At 34.8% G+C, this 21,786-nt stretch overlaps 1 pseudogene; it reads left to right on the top strand.

The window, feature by feature from the left end:
• The first annotated feature begins 1,371 nt into the window (after positions 1–1,371).
• On the top strand, positions 1,372–18,951 carry LOC144226894 (ethanolamine-phosphate phospho-lyase-like; annotated as a pseudogene).
• The last annotated feature ends 2,835 nt before the right edge of the window (positions 18,952–21,786 follow it).

The following is a 21,786-nucleotide window of genomic DNA, read 5'->3' on the forward strand; positions in this document are numbered from 1 at the left end:
CTGTATCAGAGAATGTTTTATTTTAGTGAAAAGGGTTTTTAACAAATAAGAAAGTACCACTCATGAATACCATAGTAGATATCTTGATAAGCCTGTTTTCCTTTTTAAGAAGATAATTAAGATTTGACCATGACTAATTACCTTAGAGATAGGTTTCCTGTCTCTATTGCAAATTAATTTGTGTCACATAAAGTGCACTAAAACATGCATTAAATTAAGTATTCATTGTCTGGTAATCAATTCATCTTTAAAAAAATTTAAACACTTGTAAGTGTATCATTGATGCCTTTTACAATTTTTAAAAATGTTCCCAGAGATTATATAAGATTTCTAGATGGACTCTTCAAACATTTAACCCTTATTCCTTTACTCAACTGAATTTATAGCTAAATATCTAGAGTGTGTCTACAGATTAAAACAGTCTCAAATTATTCACACAGTTTAGTTTAGCAGGTTAATTGGAATTATGTCTGAAATGTTTCTTATATGGTAGGCACAGTTCTAGTCACTAAGGAGATAACAATGAACAAAATGGGGAAAATATCTCTGCTCTCATAACAGCTGAAAACATCACCCATTCATTATTTTGGTCCTTCAGGTTAGATGTCTGACTGATACTGGCTGGGACCTCTACTTAGGTTCTCACAAGGATGAAAAAAAATAAGATGTTGACAGATATAGGCTCTTATATATAGTCTCTGGGAAGTAATCTGCTTCCAAAATCATTCATGCTGTTAGCAGAGTTCATCTTCTTACAGTTGTGGGACTGATGTCCTCATTTCCCTATTGTCTGTCAGCCAAGAATCACGCTTAGCTCCTTTCACATGACCCATTCCATCGCCAAAAGCAGCAATAGCATATCAGATTCTTTTCTCAATTTGAAAACCAGTCTTTCCTTTCTGATACTAGTCAGAGAAAATTCTACTTTTAAAGGGCATCTGATTGAGTCAATTCCACCTAGATAATTTCCTTTATCATAAGGTCAACTGGTTTGAGATTTTATTACATCTGTAAAATCCCTTCACAGCAGTACCTACATTAGTATTTGATTAAATAACCAACAGAGAGAAATCTTGGTAAGAAGGTATATGCCTTAGAATCTATCAGGGCACCTGGGTAGCTCAGTTGGTTAAGCTTTCTGACTCTTGATTTTGGCTCAGGTTATGATCTCACAGTTTCTGAGATCAAACCTCATGTCAGGCTTTGTGCTGACAGCATGGAGCCTGCTTGGGATTCTTTCTTTCTTTCTCTCTCTGCCCCTTCCTGGCTTGTGTGTGCACTCTCTCTCTCACAAAATAAATAAATAAACATTTAAAAAAGGAATCTGTCTATCAAAACAGAGGGTACCAACTTTAAAAACAAATAAGTGACATGCATATTATGTCAGATGATGGTAAGTACTATAGGGAAAAAAATAAGCATTTAGGGTATAAGAAATGATCACGTGGAAAAGTACTGTAAACTCACATTCTACAATCTAAAACATAACACATACTTAGGGAGACCTGGGCTTCTGGAGGTGACAGGCTAAAAAGAACATTGAGAATCTCCCTGGAGTTTAAAGAAGAGTGTAGTGGGATAATGCTGAATATGTCAGAGGGGAAGATGGAGGGGGAAATCTCAGCAGGAGCATTTAGTGTTTGGTAACTCCACTCAACTCCTATCAGTGCTTGTTCATAGATCAAGGGAGGAAAAGTATCTTATAAAAAATAAACTGGGACACCTGGGTGGCTCAGTCAGTTGAGCATCCAACTCTTCATTTCGTGGCAAGTCATGATCTCATGGTTCATGGGATCAAGTCTCACATCTGGCAGCATGGAACCTGCTTGGAATTCTCTCCCTCTCTCTATGCTTCTTCCCAGCTCAAGTGTGCTCTCACTCTCTCTCTCCTTCTTGCTCTCTCTCAAAATAAATAAACTTTAAAAAAATAAACTTTGCTGTACTCTTATAAGAAAACTATAAATAAAAGCTGTACCAATTCTCAATTGCATCTTCCTACAAATCTGAATGTGGTGTTTACTACTCCAATGCTTGTTTTTATACTGAACTTTGAAACAGAGACCATATTTCCAAAACTATATGAGGACTCATGAAACAGATAAACTGTACATAAGCATGACGTGCTAGATAAATTTTCTAGCCCAAACCTTTTAGCATCAGTTTATTTAGACACATACATTCCATGTTAAAACACAGAACATCTACCCTGATAGTAACTCCATAGTGACATATACTTCCAAGGTAAGACTACTCATCTTTCAGTAGCTACTTATTTTACAAAATCCATTGATTCCCTGTGAATATCAATTTAGGACTTATTTCAGCATCCAAAATGTTATAAACAACCTGCCCTGACTCGTCATTTTGAGAGTCCTCATTGTTCCTCATAGTCTGCATTTTCCTTTGATGTAGCAAGCTAATTACCCTAACACTAAAGTATTCCTGGTGGTCTTAGGCTGGTGAAGCTTGGCAAGTAGAATATCCAGCCAAGTCCCTCACTGATGCTAACAGGAAGCTCAACCTTATATAGTGTGTACATCTGAGATATTTGGAGTCTCCCTCTCCTGAAGGCCACGTTGTCCATGAGTATGAATTTTTATTTTTAATCTGAGCTCCAATAATTTTCCAGAGTCCTCAGTTTTAGGTATTCTCTGTTCAGAGAAGAGTCCATACTTCCTGGTCATTGGATAAATTTGTATACATTTTCCCTTGCATGGACCTTCCACAGAATTCATGTGCCACCAACTGTCCTCTTTACTTATCCATTGTCTATAAGTCTTTATGTCTCCTAACAAGGTTCAATAAATGTTTTTCTGTAAAAGGCCAGAAATTAAATATTTTAGGCTCTGTGGGCCAGCCTTTGCTGCATCTACTCAAATCTATATTGCAGCATGAAAACAATGGTAGACAATATGTAATAAATGCGTGAGATTGTGTTCCAATAAAACTTTATTTATATAAACAGATGTTGGTCTGAATTTAGCCTGCTCACTGAAAGTTGCTGACCACTAGATTATAAGTTGAAGTCCAGGTGGCTCAGTAGGTTAAGCGTCAGACTCTTGACGTCAGCTCAGTTCATGATCTCATGGTTTATGGATCCTGCTTGGGATTCTCTTTCTCCCCTTCTCTCAAAGTAAATGAAAAAACTAAAAAAAGTTGAAGTTCAAAGGGGAAGAGACCAAATTCATAAAAACTGGCCTTTCAAGTGTATTAGAAGCTGAGAGCTTCAAAATCTCACGTTACACTAGTACTTCACACTAGTGTCCTTTGGATAAATGTTACACCAATTTATCTTTTGGAAACCTCATAAGGACATTCCTCAGGACTGTCTTTATGTTCCTGAAAATATTTTTACTTAATTCCCTCTGCCAGGGCTAGAGTCTTCTTCAAGCTACTGGTCTTTAGCCAGGTTCTGAAAACATGTGGTTTCATAACCATATCCTTGCTGCTATTAGAGTTCTCATGGAGTGTCTTACATCTGTGTTCTTTCCAGACTAAAAAACCTGCTTTCCTTATGTCTCATGTTACAATCTTAACTAATATGCAAATCTCCCTAACTGGCATAATTTCACTGAAGGCAATTTAGAATTGCTATGACAGAGGAACAAATTTGTTCATTTGAGAGGCTCCATAAAACAAGCATTCAGTGAATCAGATTTTAAGGTTTCTTACAATCAGTTTGAGCTCAAATTCAAATTGATACAATTGATACATTCTTTATGTTTATATAAATTTATTTTATTTTANGCTCTGAGCTGGCAGTCAGCACAGAGCCCGATGTGGGGCTCAAACCCATGAACCGTGAGATCATGACCTAAGCCAAAGTCAGACGCTTAACCGACTAAGCCACCCAGGCACCCCTATATAAATTTAAAAATAAAAAATAAAAAAAAAATTTTAAATGTCTAACTTTTGATGCATTAAATATTTTGACTCTTCAAACACAGCTTTTTATTTTCCCTTTCTAAAACAGCTCTTTAAAAAGGCAAGATAGTAAGTTTCTGTTGTGTAAAAAGTGTTCTAAACTTCAGTGAGATAAGCTAACAGCCTTAGTCTTGGTTAGATATAAGAAGAAAAGTGTGATACTCAGAACTTATAAACATAATTTAAAGAGTTTTTTTAAAAAATATGATTTCTGATATAGGAATTCATAATGCGTGCAAACAAAATTTAACATTTCTGATAAGTAGAAGACTTTTTTTTAAAAAAAATTAGCATTACTAATAGGAGTTTTAAAACAACTCTGTCTTCTTCCTAATTTTATCACAGTGCAAATAATATTCTGCTTTGTATGAGACTAATAATTATAAGAGTTCTTTATATATTTTAGATACTAACCCCTTATCAGATATATGGTTCATAAATATTTTCTCCCATTCTGCAGGATGCCTTTTCATTTTATTGGTCATTTCTTTTGCTATGCAGAAGCTTTTCAGTTTGATGTAGTCCAACTCGTTTAGTTTTACTTTTGTTGTTTATGCTTTTGCTTTCATTCCATGAAATCCTTGGCAAGACCAGTCAAGCTTTTTCCTTTTGTGTTCTTCTATGAGTTTTATGGTTTCGGGGTCTTACATGTAAGTCTTTAATCCATTTTGAGATCAATTTTGTGACCGGTGTAAGATATGGGTCCAGTTTAATTCTCTTGTATATGAATATCCACTTTTCCCAATATCATTTATTGACTAGACTCAAATTTTATCCACTATTGTCAAATATTAGTCAAAGATCAGTTGACCATATATGAGTGGGTTTATTTCTGGGTTCTTAATTCTATTCTGTTTGTCTATGTCTCTTTTTATGCCAATACCACACTTTTTTGACTACTATAATTTTGTAACACAGTTTGAAATCAGGAAGTGTGATGCATCCATTTTGTTCTTTCTCAAGATTGCTTTCACTAGTTGGGGTCTTTTGTGTTATCATACAAATTTTGGAACTTTTTTCTATTTCTGTAAAAATATCATTACACTCAGTGACAAAAAAATCAGATAACCTGATTAAAAATAGGCAAAGATCAGGCAGAGAAGGACAAATATCATATGTTTGCACGTATAGGAGGATTAGGAGGAACTTAACCGAGGACCATGGGGGAGAAGAAGGGAGGAAATGGTGGGGGAGAGGGAGGGAGGCAAACCATGAGAGACTCTTAAATGCTGAGAACAAACTGAGGACTGATGGATGTGTGTGGGGGGGGAGGGGCAGATGGGCATGGAGGAGGGCACTTGTGGGGATGAGCACTGGGTGTCATATGGAAACCAACTTGACAGTAAACTATTTGTAAAAAAAAATAAAAATAAAATAAAGCTGACAGTAGAACAAAAAAAAATAGGCAGAGGATCAGAAGAGACATTTTTCCAAAGATAATCAAATGGCCAATGGATACTTGAAAAGGTGTTCGTCATCACTAATCACCAGAAAAATGCAAATCAAAATCATAATATCACCTGACACCTATTAGAATAGCTATTGTCAAAAGAGATGACAAGTGCTGGTGAGGACATGGAGAACACGGAACACTGGTAGACAGTCGGTGGGAATGCAAACTGGTACAGCTACTATGGAAAACAGTATATATCAAAAAATTAAAAATAGAATTTCTAGTTGGATCTAGCAATCCAACTTCTGAGTATATATTTCAAAGAAAATAAATTATTATTTTGAAGAGATATTTGCACTCCCATGTTTACTGCAGCATTATTCACAATACCCAAGACATGGAAACAACCTAAGTGTCATCAATGTAAAAATGGATAAGGAAAAGTGACACACACACACACACACACACACATGCACACATTTAATGGAACACTATTCAGCCATAAAAGAAGGATAAGAGAAGGAGGGACACATGGGTGGCTGAGTCGATTAAGCATCTGACTTCAGCTAAGGTCATGATTTCATGGTTTGTGGGTTCGAGCCCCACCCCAGGCTCTGTGCTGACAGCTCAGCTCAGAGCCTGGAGCCTGTTTCAGATTCTGCATCTCCCTCTCTCTCTGACCCTCCCTTGCTAACGCTGTCTCCCTCTCTCTCTCTTTCTCTCTCTCTCTCTCAGAAATAAATAAAACATTTTAAAAAGTTTTAAGAAAAGTTTTCAAGGGGACAAATGTCCAGTTATAAGATGAATAAATTCTGGGTATTTAATGTACATGGTGACTATAGTTAGCAACATTGTATTTTATATTCAAAAGTTGCTGAGAATAGATATTTAATAATAAAAATAGAATTTTAAAAAGATAATTATTTTATCATAATTTTAATTATAAATTTCCATATTTACTTTATGTATGAATCAAAATATATAGTTTCTAAAATTTGGGTCATGTTACATACCTGTTCATTTTGAAGAAATGTAAAAAATAAATGTGTGTTAGGTATCGGGGACTTTCGGCAGAGCAGTGGGTATTCATTGGGCATGTAGGAAAAGAAGAGATGAAAGGAGAGTATTTTCTTTTAAAAGGAGACAGGTGTGGTTGTTCCAAAATATAATATCAAATAATGAAGTGTATTTGAAGATGTACAAGAAGTGCAGAAGTTATGAATGAAATGAATTTTGTGTGCCTCGGTTTATAATAAGTAAAAATAATGAGACAGAAGCAATGAAATGTATTTAAAATTTAACAAAATTGGATAGATACAGGTTTATTCACAAGGGGTAAAAAAGGCTTCGGACTCCTTTACTACAAGTTGTTCAATGCATGTTTGCAAACAAAAAAAGAAGTAGAATCTGAGTTTTCTCCTTGTTAAATACTAGTTTTTCTGTGTCCAAATAAGAGTTTCTTTTATCACAAATATATTTTTAATTCTCCGTACTTTTTGACATATTTGTAAATTATCCTTTTTTTAAAAAAAATTTCAGGAGTAGAATTTAGTGATTCATTGCTCATATATAACACCCAGTGCTCATAGCAACAAGTGACCTTCTTAATGCCCATCATCCATTTTGTCCACCCTCCCACCCAATACCCCTCCAGCAACCCTCACGTTATTCTCTGTATTCAAGATTATCTTATGTTTTGCTTCCCTCTCTGTTTTTATCTTATTTTTCCTTCCCTTCTCCTATGTTCATCTGTTTTGTTTCTTAAATTCCACATAGGAGTAAAGTCATATGATGTAAATTATCTTTGATAACTATTATTGATTTTTGTAAAAGTTTAAAGTTCCTAATATAGTCACTTATTGCAGAGTATATAAGTGCATGTGTGTGTTAGTGTGTGTTTTAAAATGTTATGTGTAACTATTTCTTGTATATTGAATATTATAAGTTATATTTGGATACCTGTGGCTTATGTTTATATCTTTTTATTTTGACAATCTTTTGATCTTTACCTTTCTCAAATTTAGGTCCCAAATTCAAAATAATAAAACTTGTTGTATACCTAAAATAGCTATATTTACTAAATGGCCATTGTTAATGCAAAGCTATGCTACTTGTTTTATTAAAAGATGGGAAATTAGAATAATTAAGTTTATCTGGCATGCTATACATTTTAATTACCTAAAAATTAAGCTGAGGCTTTTGACAAGCTAAGAGAAACTTCTGGAACTTCCAAATGCATGGCTAAAACTTTGTTCTGGGCATCATCACAATGAGAAAACCAACGGACAATGGCCACCCAATGGAATGAGTAGTAGCAATCAAAGAAATTGCAGAAGCCATCAGCAGCTCTGGAATATAGTATTTCAATACTATACAGAGGAAATCCAGTATCCTATGCTGTTGATTTGGTCATCTTTATGTAATTGTAAGTGAAAACCTTCAAGGAAATGTCACTGAGTGGGTAATTATCTTACTGAGTTACTGAAGGCTAAACACACCTTCATTGGCGATATCAGCAATGTTAACCTCTTTATTAAAATTCACTTAATTAAGGACCATCAGAAAAGGAGTCCTGTCATAGCCAAAACTCAACACACTGTCTACAAGATGAAAGAAAAACAAGTGGTTTCCATTGCTGATGGACCCCATAGAAATGCTTAAAACCACCTACGTACTCCATTGAAGAAGATCCAAAGTTTATGGTGGATCAACCTGATGGAATTTTAACAGCTTTAGGAGAAGCCATGGGAGCCAAAAAAGAAGGTGTGATCTTTGAGAACTCCATGCACAACAAAGACACCCAGTGAAACACATTCAGAATTGTTCAGTGATGTCACCATTGACTCTAAAGAAAATCCCAGCAGGATGAGATATGGATTGTGCACTTGGGGTGCCTGGGTGGCTCAGTCGGTTAGGCATCCCACTGTTGGTTTCAGCTTAGGTGATGATTTCACGGCTTCATAAGTTTGAGCGTCACATCGGGCTTTGCGCTGGCAGCATGCAGGCTGCTTGGGATTCTCTCCCTCTCCCTTTCATTGCCTCTGCCCCACTCATGCTGTCTCTCTCTCAAAAGTAAACTTAAAAAAAAAGAAATGGATTGTGCACAGATAAAATATTCACTACTTAATAAGAAGGTTAAAGCACAAAAGACTAGCATTTTAAAGCAAGATAAATATTCAGAGATATAGCAAATATGTGGATCTGTCTCTTCCATTCATAGCTCTATTATAGCATCTAAAAGTAGATTTTTAATTCTATTTTGATTTGTAAATAAAAAATTAAGTGAGTAACGGTGCACCTGAGTGGCTCAGTAGATTAGTCGTCCAACTTCAGCTCATGATCAGGTCATGATCTCACCATTCATGATTTCGAGCCCCATGTCAGGCTCTCTGCTGACAGCTCAGATCCTGGAGCCTGCATCAGATTCTGTGTCTCCCTTTTTCTCTGTCCCTCCCATGCTCATGTTTGCTTGCTCTCTCTCTCTCTCCCTCTCTCCATCTCTCTCTCTCTCTCTCTCTCTCTGTCACTCTCTCTCTCTCAAAAATAAACATTTAAAAAAAGTAAGTGACTAACAAGAATAAATCAAGTGATGATCAAACCATGGTAAGATTATTAGTACAATCTCTAGCTTGTTAATTTTCTGACTTGAGATTTCTGAAGAACTTAATTTATTCTACAAATTTAAGCCTCAAATGTAATCCTAAATTGGGGGCTGGACTTCTTATATGCTAATGTTTGAAATTAGAGAGCAAAGTACAATAGGTACCTTAATCTGGAGACTTGGGTGTCTTATAATCTGAATTCTGTAATGATTTAATGTATGTAAGTATATTCATAGGCTGCAATAAAAGATGATATAAACAAGAAAATAATATGAGTATTTTTGGTTCCTTAATTTAGGAAAAACAAACAAGCAAAACAAACCTGACTGGTAAAAAAGCACCTAAGTCTCTTATTTTTTAATAATCTATTACTTATCAGTACTTTGCAAAACTAGACATAGTATCTATCCTCTAAGTCAAATGTAGATAAGGCACACTATTTGTATTATCATACAAGTACAAAACTGGCATTATAATAAATGTTTTAAAATATAAATAGCAATAGTATTAGAAGACTACATAACTAGTGATACCTATTTAAAAAAAAAGATATTTGACTTATTTGGGAGAGGTGTGTTAGGGGAACTTTGAGGAAATAGCATTTGCACTGGTATGTCCAGAGAGCAGAGAGAAAAGTGTTCCAGGTAAGAGAACAGCATTTATGGAGGCCCTGTACTGGGAGGAAATATGGCCCGTTCAAATAACTGAAAAGTAATGGACAGGGACAAAGCTTAGAAAGTAAGAGTGCTTGATCTAGAGATGTGAGTGAAGAGAGACATAGGGTTCAGATCATATTATGTATGGACTTTATTTCTTTTTTATGGACCAAAACAATGAAAGAACATTCAAGGATTTTAAGCAGGGGTGTTTGTAACAAAAAACATAACAATACCAAAACTGGGTAACATATGTTGTGCCTTAATGTATGCCAGGGATTGGCTTGAGGATTTCCTATCTCATTTGAGAACCACTGATAAACTTGGATTAGTTCATCAAAACTCCGAGAGACTAAGTACTTTTGTTTGAGTCAATATTTGTGTATGCAAATTACTTGTGATGACTACCTTAAAAAAAAAAGCAGTGTGTTCCTAGTTCTTAGAGTTTCTCATTCAATAAGTTTACAAATGAGGTCCAGGAATTTGAAATTTAATAAGCATGGTATAATCCTGACAGACTGTCCATGGACCAAAGTTGGACAAACACCTAATATATAATGATTCTTATTTCACATGCATACCAATGATCTGATCCCCTGGGAAAGGCCCAAGAATATATATAGTCTGATTTTTTCACTGCCAAATTCCTATATCCTGCCTTCAAAGATTGGAATATGCAGAAGATAACAGTCTGTAGATCCTCAAAAAAATCAAGGACCTCAGGCTGAAACAATGTAACTAGAATCTTGGCAAATATTATGCAAGAAAATCAAGATGATGAACAAATTTCATAAACTGGTAACTTCACCAATTATAAGATATTTCTATTAGAGGTATTGAACTTATTGAACTTTCCCTAAGACAGAAAAATTCACCTAAGTGCTGAACAAAATTAGAAGAGTGATTTCCTGACATGGGGTGGGGGTGGGGATTGGGATTAATAAAGAAGTGGTGTGAGCAAACTTTTACAGGTGATGGAAATGTGAATCTTGAGAAATGTTTTAGTTATATCATTGTATACATTTGAACTCACTGAACTTACACTTAAGATATATATACTTCACTGTATCTAAGTTATACTTTAATGAAATAAATCACTAGAAAATATAAATATCTATGAATAATGCCTTTTTAATGCCCCATCTTTATAATACCTCTGAACTTCAGTCAGTTGTCCTGGCATTTTCTATTCCTATGGCCTTCCTGTGATGAGGTCCTTAAGTACATAGCAATTCTAGAAACATTCTACCTTTATCCATTCTACACAAACTTGTCCATGTTACCACAACACATCATTTCAACTTATGTGGTTTCAGTGAAAGCAGCTAAGAAAACAACATTAAAACGTCGAGAGTTTGAAACAAATTTTCATGCATTCTTTCATTGAGCTTATATTTAACCAGTTTGTGAGAAGTGGAAAAAGATGCAATGACAGTTCAGCAGCAAAGGCTAGGCTAAGAATGAACAGTGCCACTGTGAATGAATAAAGTTGACAGTGACAAAAATGGAATTTTTGACCATTTCTGCTGTCTTTGAGGTAGAGAATAAATAATGTGCATATAAATTCACTTTTCCCCCAAAAAATTTCAAGTCACTTTTCTTATAGAATTCAGTCTGAGGATCAACAAGGCACTATAAAGCACAAACTGAGTCACTGATGGAAAATGTACTCATTATAAAGAAAAACACAAATGATGATGAAACTATATCCAATTGACTAAAGATCAACCTTTCATTCTGATAATTGACTTTTAGAAATTTTCACTTTTCCACTTATTAAGTGTAAAATAGGAACAGAGTGTATATTATTTATTTAAAGGTCACATAAAGTGTAAGATAATGTAAAAAATCCAAAAACTATAAAGTTAAAGAATTAATAAAAACTTTAAGAAACTGAGTGAATCACAGTTTTAAATCCTTTTTGTTTAATTACTATCGGAATAAAAACAGTATTTTCATTTTCAAATGTTCCAGTTGAGCAAAACAGGGTAGATAACACACACACAAATATACTCGAGTCTATTAATTTTATTCAGATTTACTTTCTTGTAATTAGTAGTGACAGCCTAAGTCCAGTGGCTCCAAATAAAGGCAATCAATAGTAATGTCCTTTGAAATAAAGGCTGTATAGATTTATTAATCTTTTATTTATTCTTGAAGACTAAAAATCCATTTTTATGAAAAATAATTTAAGTCTCTGAAGAAAGGAGTATTATTGGAATCTGGATATACAAATGAATAAGCATGCTATAACAGGATATTTGAAGTTTGTTTATGGTAAGTTGATTATCAGATACCAAGACAAAGAGCTTGAAATTTTAAGAACAAAATCTCAACATGTTTTATACAAAGTTATTGTAATAACACGTTTCAAATGATGAGCAAATATGACACCTATTATAGGAGAGAAACACATCAAAAATTGAATGAAAAGGGGCATTAATAAACCATAATCTAACTCTATTTAAAAAAAAAAAACTGGGGCACCTTGGTGGCTCATTCAATTAAGCATCTCACTCTTGATCTCAGCTCAGGTCTTGATCTCAGGGTCATGAGTTCAAGCCCCATATTGGGCTCCATTCTGGGCTTGAACCCTACTTAAAAAACAAAAACAACAAACAAACAAACTAGGGGCAAAGCTGGGTGGCTCAGTTGCTTGAGCGACCAACTCTTGATTTCAGCTCAGGTCATAATCTCAAAGCCATGGGATTGAGCCCCGCATCAGGCTCAGCAGTGACAGTGCAGAGCTTGCTTAGACACTTTCTCTCCCTCTCCCTCTGCACCTCCTTGTGCTCACTCTCTCTCAAAAGAAATAAAAACATTAAAAAAGCTGATACATGGAAACTATAAAGATAAATTGGTTAGTGAGAAAACTTCATGAAAATTAAATTTGAAGTAACAGAGTATATTAATGGACTATAACAGACATAAAGAGAATAAGGAGTACACATCCATAATAATAAAAAGAGAAGCAAAAAGAAAAATAAAAGAAAAAAACTTGAATATATGCATTTTAATCACAAAATTTTTTAAACCAGAAATGGTGAATAATGAAGGATCACTGAAAGTTTCCTCCTTATGATTTACAAAGTACCTCCAATGATACTATATCAAATTTCCTACCTAAAGCTGCTAAGAAAGTAATCTGTGGTATTACACTGATTTTTCTCCCCTTCAATATGCCTTGAGTATTTCGGATACAGTTTCTCTGAGGCCCATACTTCATAAAATAGTCTCACTTCACATGAGCTAAGTGGTTACATGACTCATGAGGCTGCTTCTCTATACAAGCAGATGGATGTCCACTGAAGATGTGGTTAGGATGTCCAGACCCTGGATGCCCTACATATACCAACAGAGTATGAAAGGTTTTTTTGTTTTTTTTTTTCTTCTCAATGAAAAATCTTTCTGGGAAGAGAAAGGCAGACTTAATAAGTTGTTCTTAAAATCATTTAAGAAAATAGAGGAAGAAGATTGGTTTTTTGCTTTTATGGTGAGTAGGAAGCAGACCCTGGGGGAACATTCCTACACAGGTTTTGGACTTAAGGGAGTAGCGCAGGAGCTTTCTTATCAGCTTTCTCAGACATGGGGCAGAAAGGCCACAGGAAGGGGTAGGAAGTAAAAGCTGCCAGTACTCAAACATCAGGAGTGGAATCATGGAATCAGGCTATTACAGTCACAATAACAGTACATTTTTATGAATAATTAACATTTCTCAGGTCCGCTTTCTCATTGAAATATGCCTGGAGAATAATGGATGCTATTATTTTAACTGTTCATTTATTTGTACTGATGCAGCCCATGATAATAATATAAACCATTTTCTGAACATTTGGTATTGACTCAGGTATTATTTGAAGCTGCTTACAGGGATTTTCTCATTAAATCAACAACAAATCTATAAGAGAAATAGTGCATAATCCTCATTCTACAAACGGTGATGCTGAAGCACTGAATGGTTAAGTAGTAGGATATGGATTAGAATTAAGGAACACAGACAGTCCTGCTCCAGAAAACAAGTTCCTAACCACAGTGCTATGTTGCTTCTTGGCAGGCATTTCAAGTCTAGATGACTTTCTCGTTGGACGTCATACAAACCAGGTTTGTTTCAGTCATGTGACCCTGCATCTGGTCAACATTATAGTTCACGCTTCCCTTTTCTGTCAGCTCCCTAACTTCTAACCTCAAGTACACATTGAATGCACCTGTTCCCTGACTATACCCAGGAGAAATACAGCCCCACTAAAAATGATTAAAAAGTTAAATTCCTGTATAATAACCTAAGGAATATAAAGCTATGATAAAGTAACGAAAAGAAATGTCTTGTTGCTCAAAAATGAGAGAACATTCTAAAGGCCAGAGTATTTTATTTCTTTGCTCTAATTCAGGGAGTTGAATTTCTGATATATCCTCAGAACATAGATTTTTAACCAGTAGAAGGAAGGAAGTAGTACATATCTGTTTCCTTTCTGACAATGAATAAGCAGTCAGAAAAGGTAATTAGCTCTCAGCTCCCCCACTATGTCCCTGTCCTTAGCTCATTATGCTTAAAAATGATTGCCCAATAAAAGAGATGTTCCCTGCTACCATTTTATATATCAGCAAAAGGTAAGTGTAAGTATATATGAATCTCCTATGTGGAACATTTATTTTTGTCTCTTTCTTTACATGTTTACCCTAACTATATGTACGAGTAGTCTTAATTTTGCAGTCACCATTTTTCGGGAAAACTTACGAGAGCTTTTCTTCTCCCTTATGCCTTTAAGTCCTTAAATCAGTGCATATAACCCATCCTCCCTCCCTCCTCCACCCTCCTTTCTTTCCCCTCTTCTTTCCTTTGTCCTTCTTTTCCTTCTCTTTCTCCTCCCTTTTTTCCCTCTCCCTCCCCTCCTGTCTATCTTCTTTCCTTTTTTGAATTTCCCTTGAGGAAATTTTTTTCAAATAAAATATTTTGCCAACAACTCCAATATATTTAATAAAGTTACACTTCTATTAATTAGTGGGGGTCCTGGAGCCTTCTGTATGCTCCCATTCCCTGTGCATCACGCCAGGTCCTTTGACTCCATAGTAATACTGTGAGAATCACTATTCTAGATGACCGGCAAAAGCAATCACTAGACAATCTACATAAATATCCTAATCAGAAATGTAAGCATCTCTGAGGCACTCATATTTTGGTGTCTAGGGTATTAATAACCCAGTAGAAAAAATGTCTTTTTTCTTAAATATGCCTTTTAAATGACTTTTCTGCTTGTTTCACAAAGTTGTCATGAGGATCAAGCTGTAGAATATTGGGGGAGATGCCTTAGAAGTTAATCAATTCAATTCTCCACCTGATGAGTGGATTCTACACGTGGATTCTCCACCTGATGAGTGGATTCTATACATGGATTCTATATCTATTCTAGATGCAGGTTGTATAAATTTGAAAAGCTCTAATTTTGATAAAATCATCATTTATATTATCAAAACTTCTTTTACTAAAACTATTTACTAAACTGCAAAGGGCTCTACAAATACAATTTATTATTACTCTATTGTGCCCAGTAACACAGTGGCTACAAAGACTGACAGATAATTCCTGGATCTAGAAGCTTATATCCTGGGGGCAGGAAGCATATGAACATGCAAATAACTAAAAGGAAAACAGGATTTGATATGTGCCAAAGAATAAAAAAAAATTCTGAGTATTCGAAGAGATATTTCACATCCAAATGAAAAGATCAGGAATGATCTTTTAAAAGTAAAGTGGGCATTATTTGCTATGTAAGATTCTTTTAGAAAATGAAAGGCAAGGCAACATTTTAGTAAGGTTATGAAGATGGGGAATAGGAAGATCTTTGAATAGTAATAGGTCCTATGTGCAAATTAAAGCACATTGAGAAATCAGATGTAAGGTATTTAATGTAAATCAGCATTAACAATATTCAGTGCAGATCTAATGCCACAGGCATTATAGAAAAATAAAGACTGGATCAAATCCCAGCTTAGCTGATTACTATGTAACATGGACAAAGAATCAATTTTTTCCTTCTAAAAACAAGGAATAGGCTACAACTAACTCTCTGGGGAACTAGGGAATTAGCATGAGAAAACTCACCATCAACCTTATGACTAAGAATGACATGAATTATTGTCAATAATTTCTGGTTTTGAGATGAAAATTTAGTGAAATAGGAGGGTTTTTTCTATTCAATTTTGTCTATATAACTAATGTTAACTTTACTGTTCAAAGTTCAAACAACAATAGCAGTTAATCCCTCTTTAAATTTGTCTGAGAAGCATTTATTAGAATAAAGATGAAAGTTTTAACTCAATATCTGTCAAACCAAATCATTACTGTAATAATCTTGTAAATACTTATAACCTAACTTTAATTTATATTTTTAGTAATGTCTCCAAGGGTGAAAATTAATTTATTGACAATATTGTTTTGCCATTTGTAATAAAAGTACAGCTTTTCAAAGCCACATGCAATGGCAACATTTATCAGGGAGTATCATGAGTCCTACAATTGCAAGTGGCAGTCTTGTAGCTCAAATAAGACTATACATTTATTCTACAAATATATACTGAGTATACAGAATGGACCGTGTTTTAAGTACTGGAAGCTGAGAGATAAAGGCACTCTTTATCATTGAGGATCTCAGAAAAAATAAATTGGAAGTGATGATAAAAGCTTTAATAGTAATATTAATGTGAGATGTAGAAGAACATAAACAGCTACAATTAACTTTCCTAGGTCTGATAATAGCTAATGTTTATTTGCATCATGTAACAATGATGTACTTTTCAGATGAAATGACACTTATATTGAGCCTTATAAAAACTTTACTTCGATTTTGAATAAGGAGCTAAAACATATGCATATTATATTAGTAAATGCTCTCACCTTCTACCCTCTACTTTTTTTCCTCTACCCAATGAAGATAAATCAATGAGGCAAAATATGCTCTTAAGTTTATGAGTGTCCCCGTTTGAAACTGAAATGCAACTGTAATGACCCTTTCTATAAAAATGCTGTTTGCTTGTATTCAAGTTTAAGACAATCTTAAAAACAGTTGTACCATTGGCTCGGATTTCAAATCAACTATTAAGAATTATTTACTATGGGCAGTGAACTTGTGTATTGATTAATGTGAGGAATTCAAAGCTGAAAAACCATAGTCCATGGTTCACAGTATGATTTATAGGCATGTCCACAACAAGATAACTAGAAAGAACACAATATTCTACAATAAAGATAAAGATGTCCTGTGGTATATTTCAAGATAGAGGATGGTTTATTCCAAATGATTATCCTGGAGAAATTTTCATGGAGGAGTAGACATTGCCATACAATGAGTGGAGATAGGCTATGCATATAGCATGAATGAATGCAGAAATACTAAAATCTTGGGGTTCTTGGGTGGCTCAGTTGTTAAGCGTCCTACTTCAGCTCAGGTCATGATCTCACAGTTGATGGGTTAAAGCCCCGTGTAGGGCTCTGTGCTATCAGTGTGGAACCTGGAGCCTGTTTCAGATTCTGTCTCCCTCTCCCACTCACACTCTGTCTCTCTCTCTCTCAAAAATAAACAAACATTAAAAATTTTTTAAAGAAATACTAAAATCTTACTTATAGAATTCTATCTGAAGAAGACTATAAATAGAAAAACTTTAGCAATGCTGTTTTATTTTACACAGAATATACATTTTCACTAGATACAAATTTATAATTTTATAGGTAAAAGTATAAATACACAACACACACACGTATACACAAATACTAAGAATATTACCAAATAGATATGCCAAATGAGTAGCACTTATTTACATACTATCATAATAGCAAGATAATTTATCTTCTAAGAATGCAGAAATAAGTTAAATAGAGCGTAGGTATTAGACGTGAGTAACTTAATAAAGAAACACAGGACATATTTGAAAATATTTCAAGTATTTGTTTCTGATAAACTAATTTGTCTTATATGCAAGATTAATAACAATGTTTCTTGTGGGCGTGGTTCTTATTTATAACCTTAAACTTCCAGGGTAGTAAAAATATACTAGCTTCTAATATACTCATCATTATAGTTGAATAACAAAAGTGTTATAGACTACATGGTACTCCTAATTCTAATTTACAGCACTATGTTTGACCAGAAGTTCAGATTTTTCTTTTTAGTCACCTTAAATGATGGGAAAATAAGATTACTAAAAGTATTTCACTCATAACATGTTCTGAAGCAGGCTACTGCATAATATACATGTAAGATAAACAGTGAAAGCCAGATGACATCATATAAACATAAAAAAAAAGAGTTTAACTGGTATTTTTCACGGAATTCAGCTTTGTTGACTGTCTCACATATAATGTAGACTTTTAATATATTCATTGCCATTGCCACCAAAAAAGGCAAATTATTTTTTTCTTAAGTATCATACAGCCTATAATATTGATTTTATTAAAATTAATGTTACCCCCTAGCCTGGAATCCAAACAATTTGTAGTTAATTAAGAATGTCTTGAAATTTTGCATACAAATCACCAAATTTCCTAGAGAATATAGGCATAAAAATAAGAAAAGGAATTGTTTTTTCTATTTACTCAATAAATAATAAAGATTGAATAACAAAACAATATTTTCAGAACTCAAAAATTCATGTTAATAATTTCAAAATATAAACAATATCCTTGACTGCTTATTTTTGAGGCATTCTCTAATATGGTTGAAAAGTGGAATCCAGTTGAATTGATGGTCTTTAAATGCCTATTCATTGAGAGAACTACTGCTAATATTTTTAAAATTTTTGTTTAAAGGTTATCAAAATTTCTTGGTAAACATGGAGAATTTTGAAGAGACAAGAGGTCTCCTTGGAGTTGAAGAGTAAATGTTCTCACCATTTCTTCCTGAGATTCTAGGTATTTATAATCCTACTATGGTGGGAAGATAACAGACCCACATAATTAAGAAAACAAATCACTCTGAGAGGAGAGAGAGATGGAACAGGCAGGATCCTACTGCACTGAGTAGAGAATAGGATGATTATTTCAGGTCAGAGAGCTCACCTAATCCATTCAGTAAACAGACTTTACTGTGAAAACATGGCAGTGTGGCAGGTCTGTTTGGTTTTGTTATTTTTAATATTGGGATTTTAAGTCAGTTGGGCATGGGGTGTCACTTGGCTCAACATCATCCCAAAGTGGGGGTATCTATATTATTTCACACCTTGAAACACTCCTGTAGTGTGACCAACATTTCACACTAGGGGCGAAGGAAATGCCCTGAGTGGGAAGCCGACCCCAGGACTTCATCTTGCATTTGTGGTTATAAGTTCCACACCTACAGCAGCAGGTGTAGGACCCAATCAACAGTGCAGCAGCAAACAAATTTAAGTTCTAATGGGGTTCTGCTCTAGAACTTCACTGACGTACAAGAAGTTCAATGAGTCTAGGAAGAAGAGGCTCCAGGAAAAACTGAGGAATCCTGAATTCCATTCTCAAGGGACTCACACAATTAAGACTCACATAATAAATAATGTTCAGAATAAGATTCAGACAAGAAATAATGTTCCTTTCTTGTCATGGTCAGACAGAAAAAATAGCAGGGCTATCTTTTGGGACACAACGAAGCACCACACATTTCTGGACATAGTAGGGGAAGAGATAAAAACAGGAAAATGACACTGATCACTGTACTTTGAAACTCCTTGGGTAGGGGTGGAGGCATTTTTCTTACCCCGATTTGTGAATCAAAACATTCTAAACTATTAAAATATGGTTTTAATCTTATAGGCTGCATTGTGTTTTCTCTATTGTTAAAAACAAATTTCATCTGACATTTTCTTTTCTTTTTTGCTGCCAGACTCACAGGTACCAGTTGATTAATGACTAACTCGGGGATGGAAATGTTTCTAAAGATAGACATGCAAATGATATGCTTACTTCTAAGGATCAGAAACATATTAATAGAAGTGACTGTTGTTCAAGTATCATTATTTGTATGCATTACAATAATTGGAGAGAAAAAAGTTAATACTTCCAAAATTTGTTATAATGTACTCAGAACCAAAGTAAGCATAAAAATAAGTCAGTCATTTTAATAATGTAGAGCAAGACACCAACAAACTGTCTCTTCTATTTTTTGTTGCTCAGACAAGAACAATAACACTCTTTTGTTGTTGTCATAGTCATTGTTTTTGTTATTAAACGACTTATTTTATCTCTTTGGGCCAAAAAAAAGTATTTATCAATAGCAGCAATCAGTTTTTCAGTGATGTGGACTCTTTGTAATTGCGATAATCAGATAACCATTGTGGTTGCTGCCTTAGATATTTTTGAGGAAACCAATTTTGTTTTTTTCTCTGCATAAATAGAAAGAATGACATTTGATGCACGGTATTTCTACTGTAATCACTCCATAAAAGCAGGATAGATCACCCTAATCAAAATTTAGTTCACTGTTAACATGCCACCAGATGCCATGTATTCATCAGTAGGGTGTAAAGAGAGTATTCAGGCCACAGTAAGTCTTTCTGGGAAAAGCAATGTGGCATCTAAGGGTGGTCCCAAAATATCTTTGGAGAGTAGGGAAAGGAGATGGGCTTCTCTTTTATAGGGGTTAGGGTGGCCTTGGCTTGATGTTTCCCACAAACATTGCATGATTTCAATTAACCATTGGTGCCAAAGGGGAAAGCATCCAGGCGACCTTATAAGATTACCCAGACATGGAGGAGAAAGTGAACAGGAATGGTAAGGCTTGAAAGTTGTCAGCCATAAAATATCAAAAAAGGAGTTGGACTCTTTATTATAATTCACCTAAATGCTTGATGACTAACATGTGGTAAGTTTCATTTAATTGAATTTGAACCTATTTAACACATGGTGTTGCCCTGTGAGACCTATAGCCCAGTGCTGATAGGGAAGTAAAAGTTCCAATGTACATATTGTTTAAGAACCCAACAACACATATTTTGTGAAGTGAAAGGAGTGCCCAGTTCACCATCAATACTGTCTAAGCTAAGAAAGTGTTGACAAGGACTTGCATGGTAATTTCAGTATGGGTAAAGACAAGTGTGACTCCGAATTTTATTGTGCATATCTGTGAGTTTCCAAGAATTCTGTTTCCCAAAGGAAGCAATATTGGATAAAGAATTGTTATTGCTGAACCAGATGACCAGACCATTGACAATGGACAAAGAGTCTATAAAAACATACTGATGGGGCCAATCTAATGCTAAGATAACTGTCTAAAAATCAGTCAATGGTGCTAGCCTTTGGGTTTCATCACTGATTAGAGATATTCTTGTTAAAAGATGAGAACTAGCAGCTCTAGCAAGCTCCATCATGTATGAGAAGGTTATACTATACGTAAAGTATAAAAAATGCTTTTGTTATACTATTCATCTGTTTAATATCAACAGGCTGTCCAGGTAGAGAGGTGGGAAAGAGACTGACCTCCTCTGGCACCATGTATGTGACAATAGACTAGAGAGAAGAATGCCATTCTCCCACATACAGAATATGTCAGAAGGCCCAGATTTAGTTCAGTCTTGTAGGTATATTTTTCATTTTATGAGGGAGACCTTCGTGGTTGAACCAGGCATTCACAGTGCTGCTTTCATTACCTAAGGCCTAATGAACAGCTAGCTCTAAGCACAGAACTTAGGTAAGCTCAGTATGCAGCCAATAACTGATGCCCTAAAGGTATGTACCACAGACGTTCATGGGAATTTTATGTTCCAGAAGTCCAAAGGAAATCGGTTGCCATCAGGGTCAATCCAGAAGAGGCGTTAGAGGATATTGCTAATGCTTCTACAGTGAAGGAGTGCTTGGGAGACATTATAGGAAGTGCCTATTGTATTGCAATTTGTATGGATTCTAAAGCCTTTTTATATAAGCTCAATAAAAAATGGGCTACTTTACAAGTAACAGCATAAATTGATTCAAGAAAAACTTATAAAATAAGAAAGCGTGAAAGATGTTTGGCTTGTGTTAACATTGCTATACTGAGTAGATAAATACTTGTTTCTTGATAGTGTCAGTGATGGAGCAACACTTTTCTGATCAATAGCTTTTAAGAATTTAAACAAGATGATTGGGCTTTGTACTATGGGTAGGTCAATGGTCCATGTTTTGGTAAAACTCCTTTGTGATTTTTTTGTATGCCCTGAATTAATTTGCCAAATGAATCCATGGAGAATGATGTCATTGATGTGATGTAGTAACTGT

Source organism: Crocuta crocuta, unplaced genomic scaffold (genome assembly GCF_008692635.1).
Source record: "Crocuta crocuta isolate KB4526 unplaced genomic scaffold, BGI_CrCroc_1.0 scaffold283, whole genome shotgun sequence".
Classification (NCBI taxonomy): domain Eukaryota; kingdom Metazoa; phylum Chordata; class Mammalia; order Carnivora; family Hyaenidae; genus Crocuta; species Crocuta crocuta.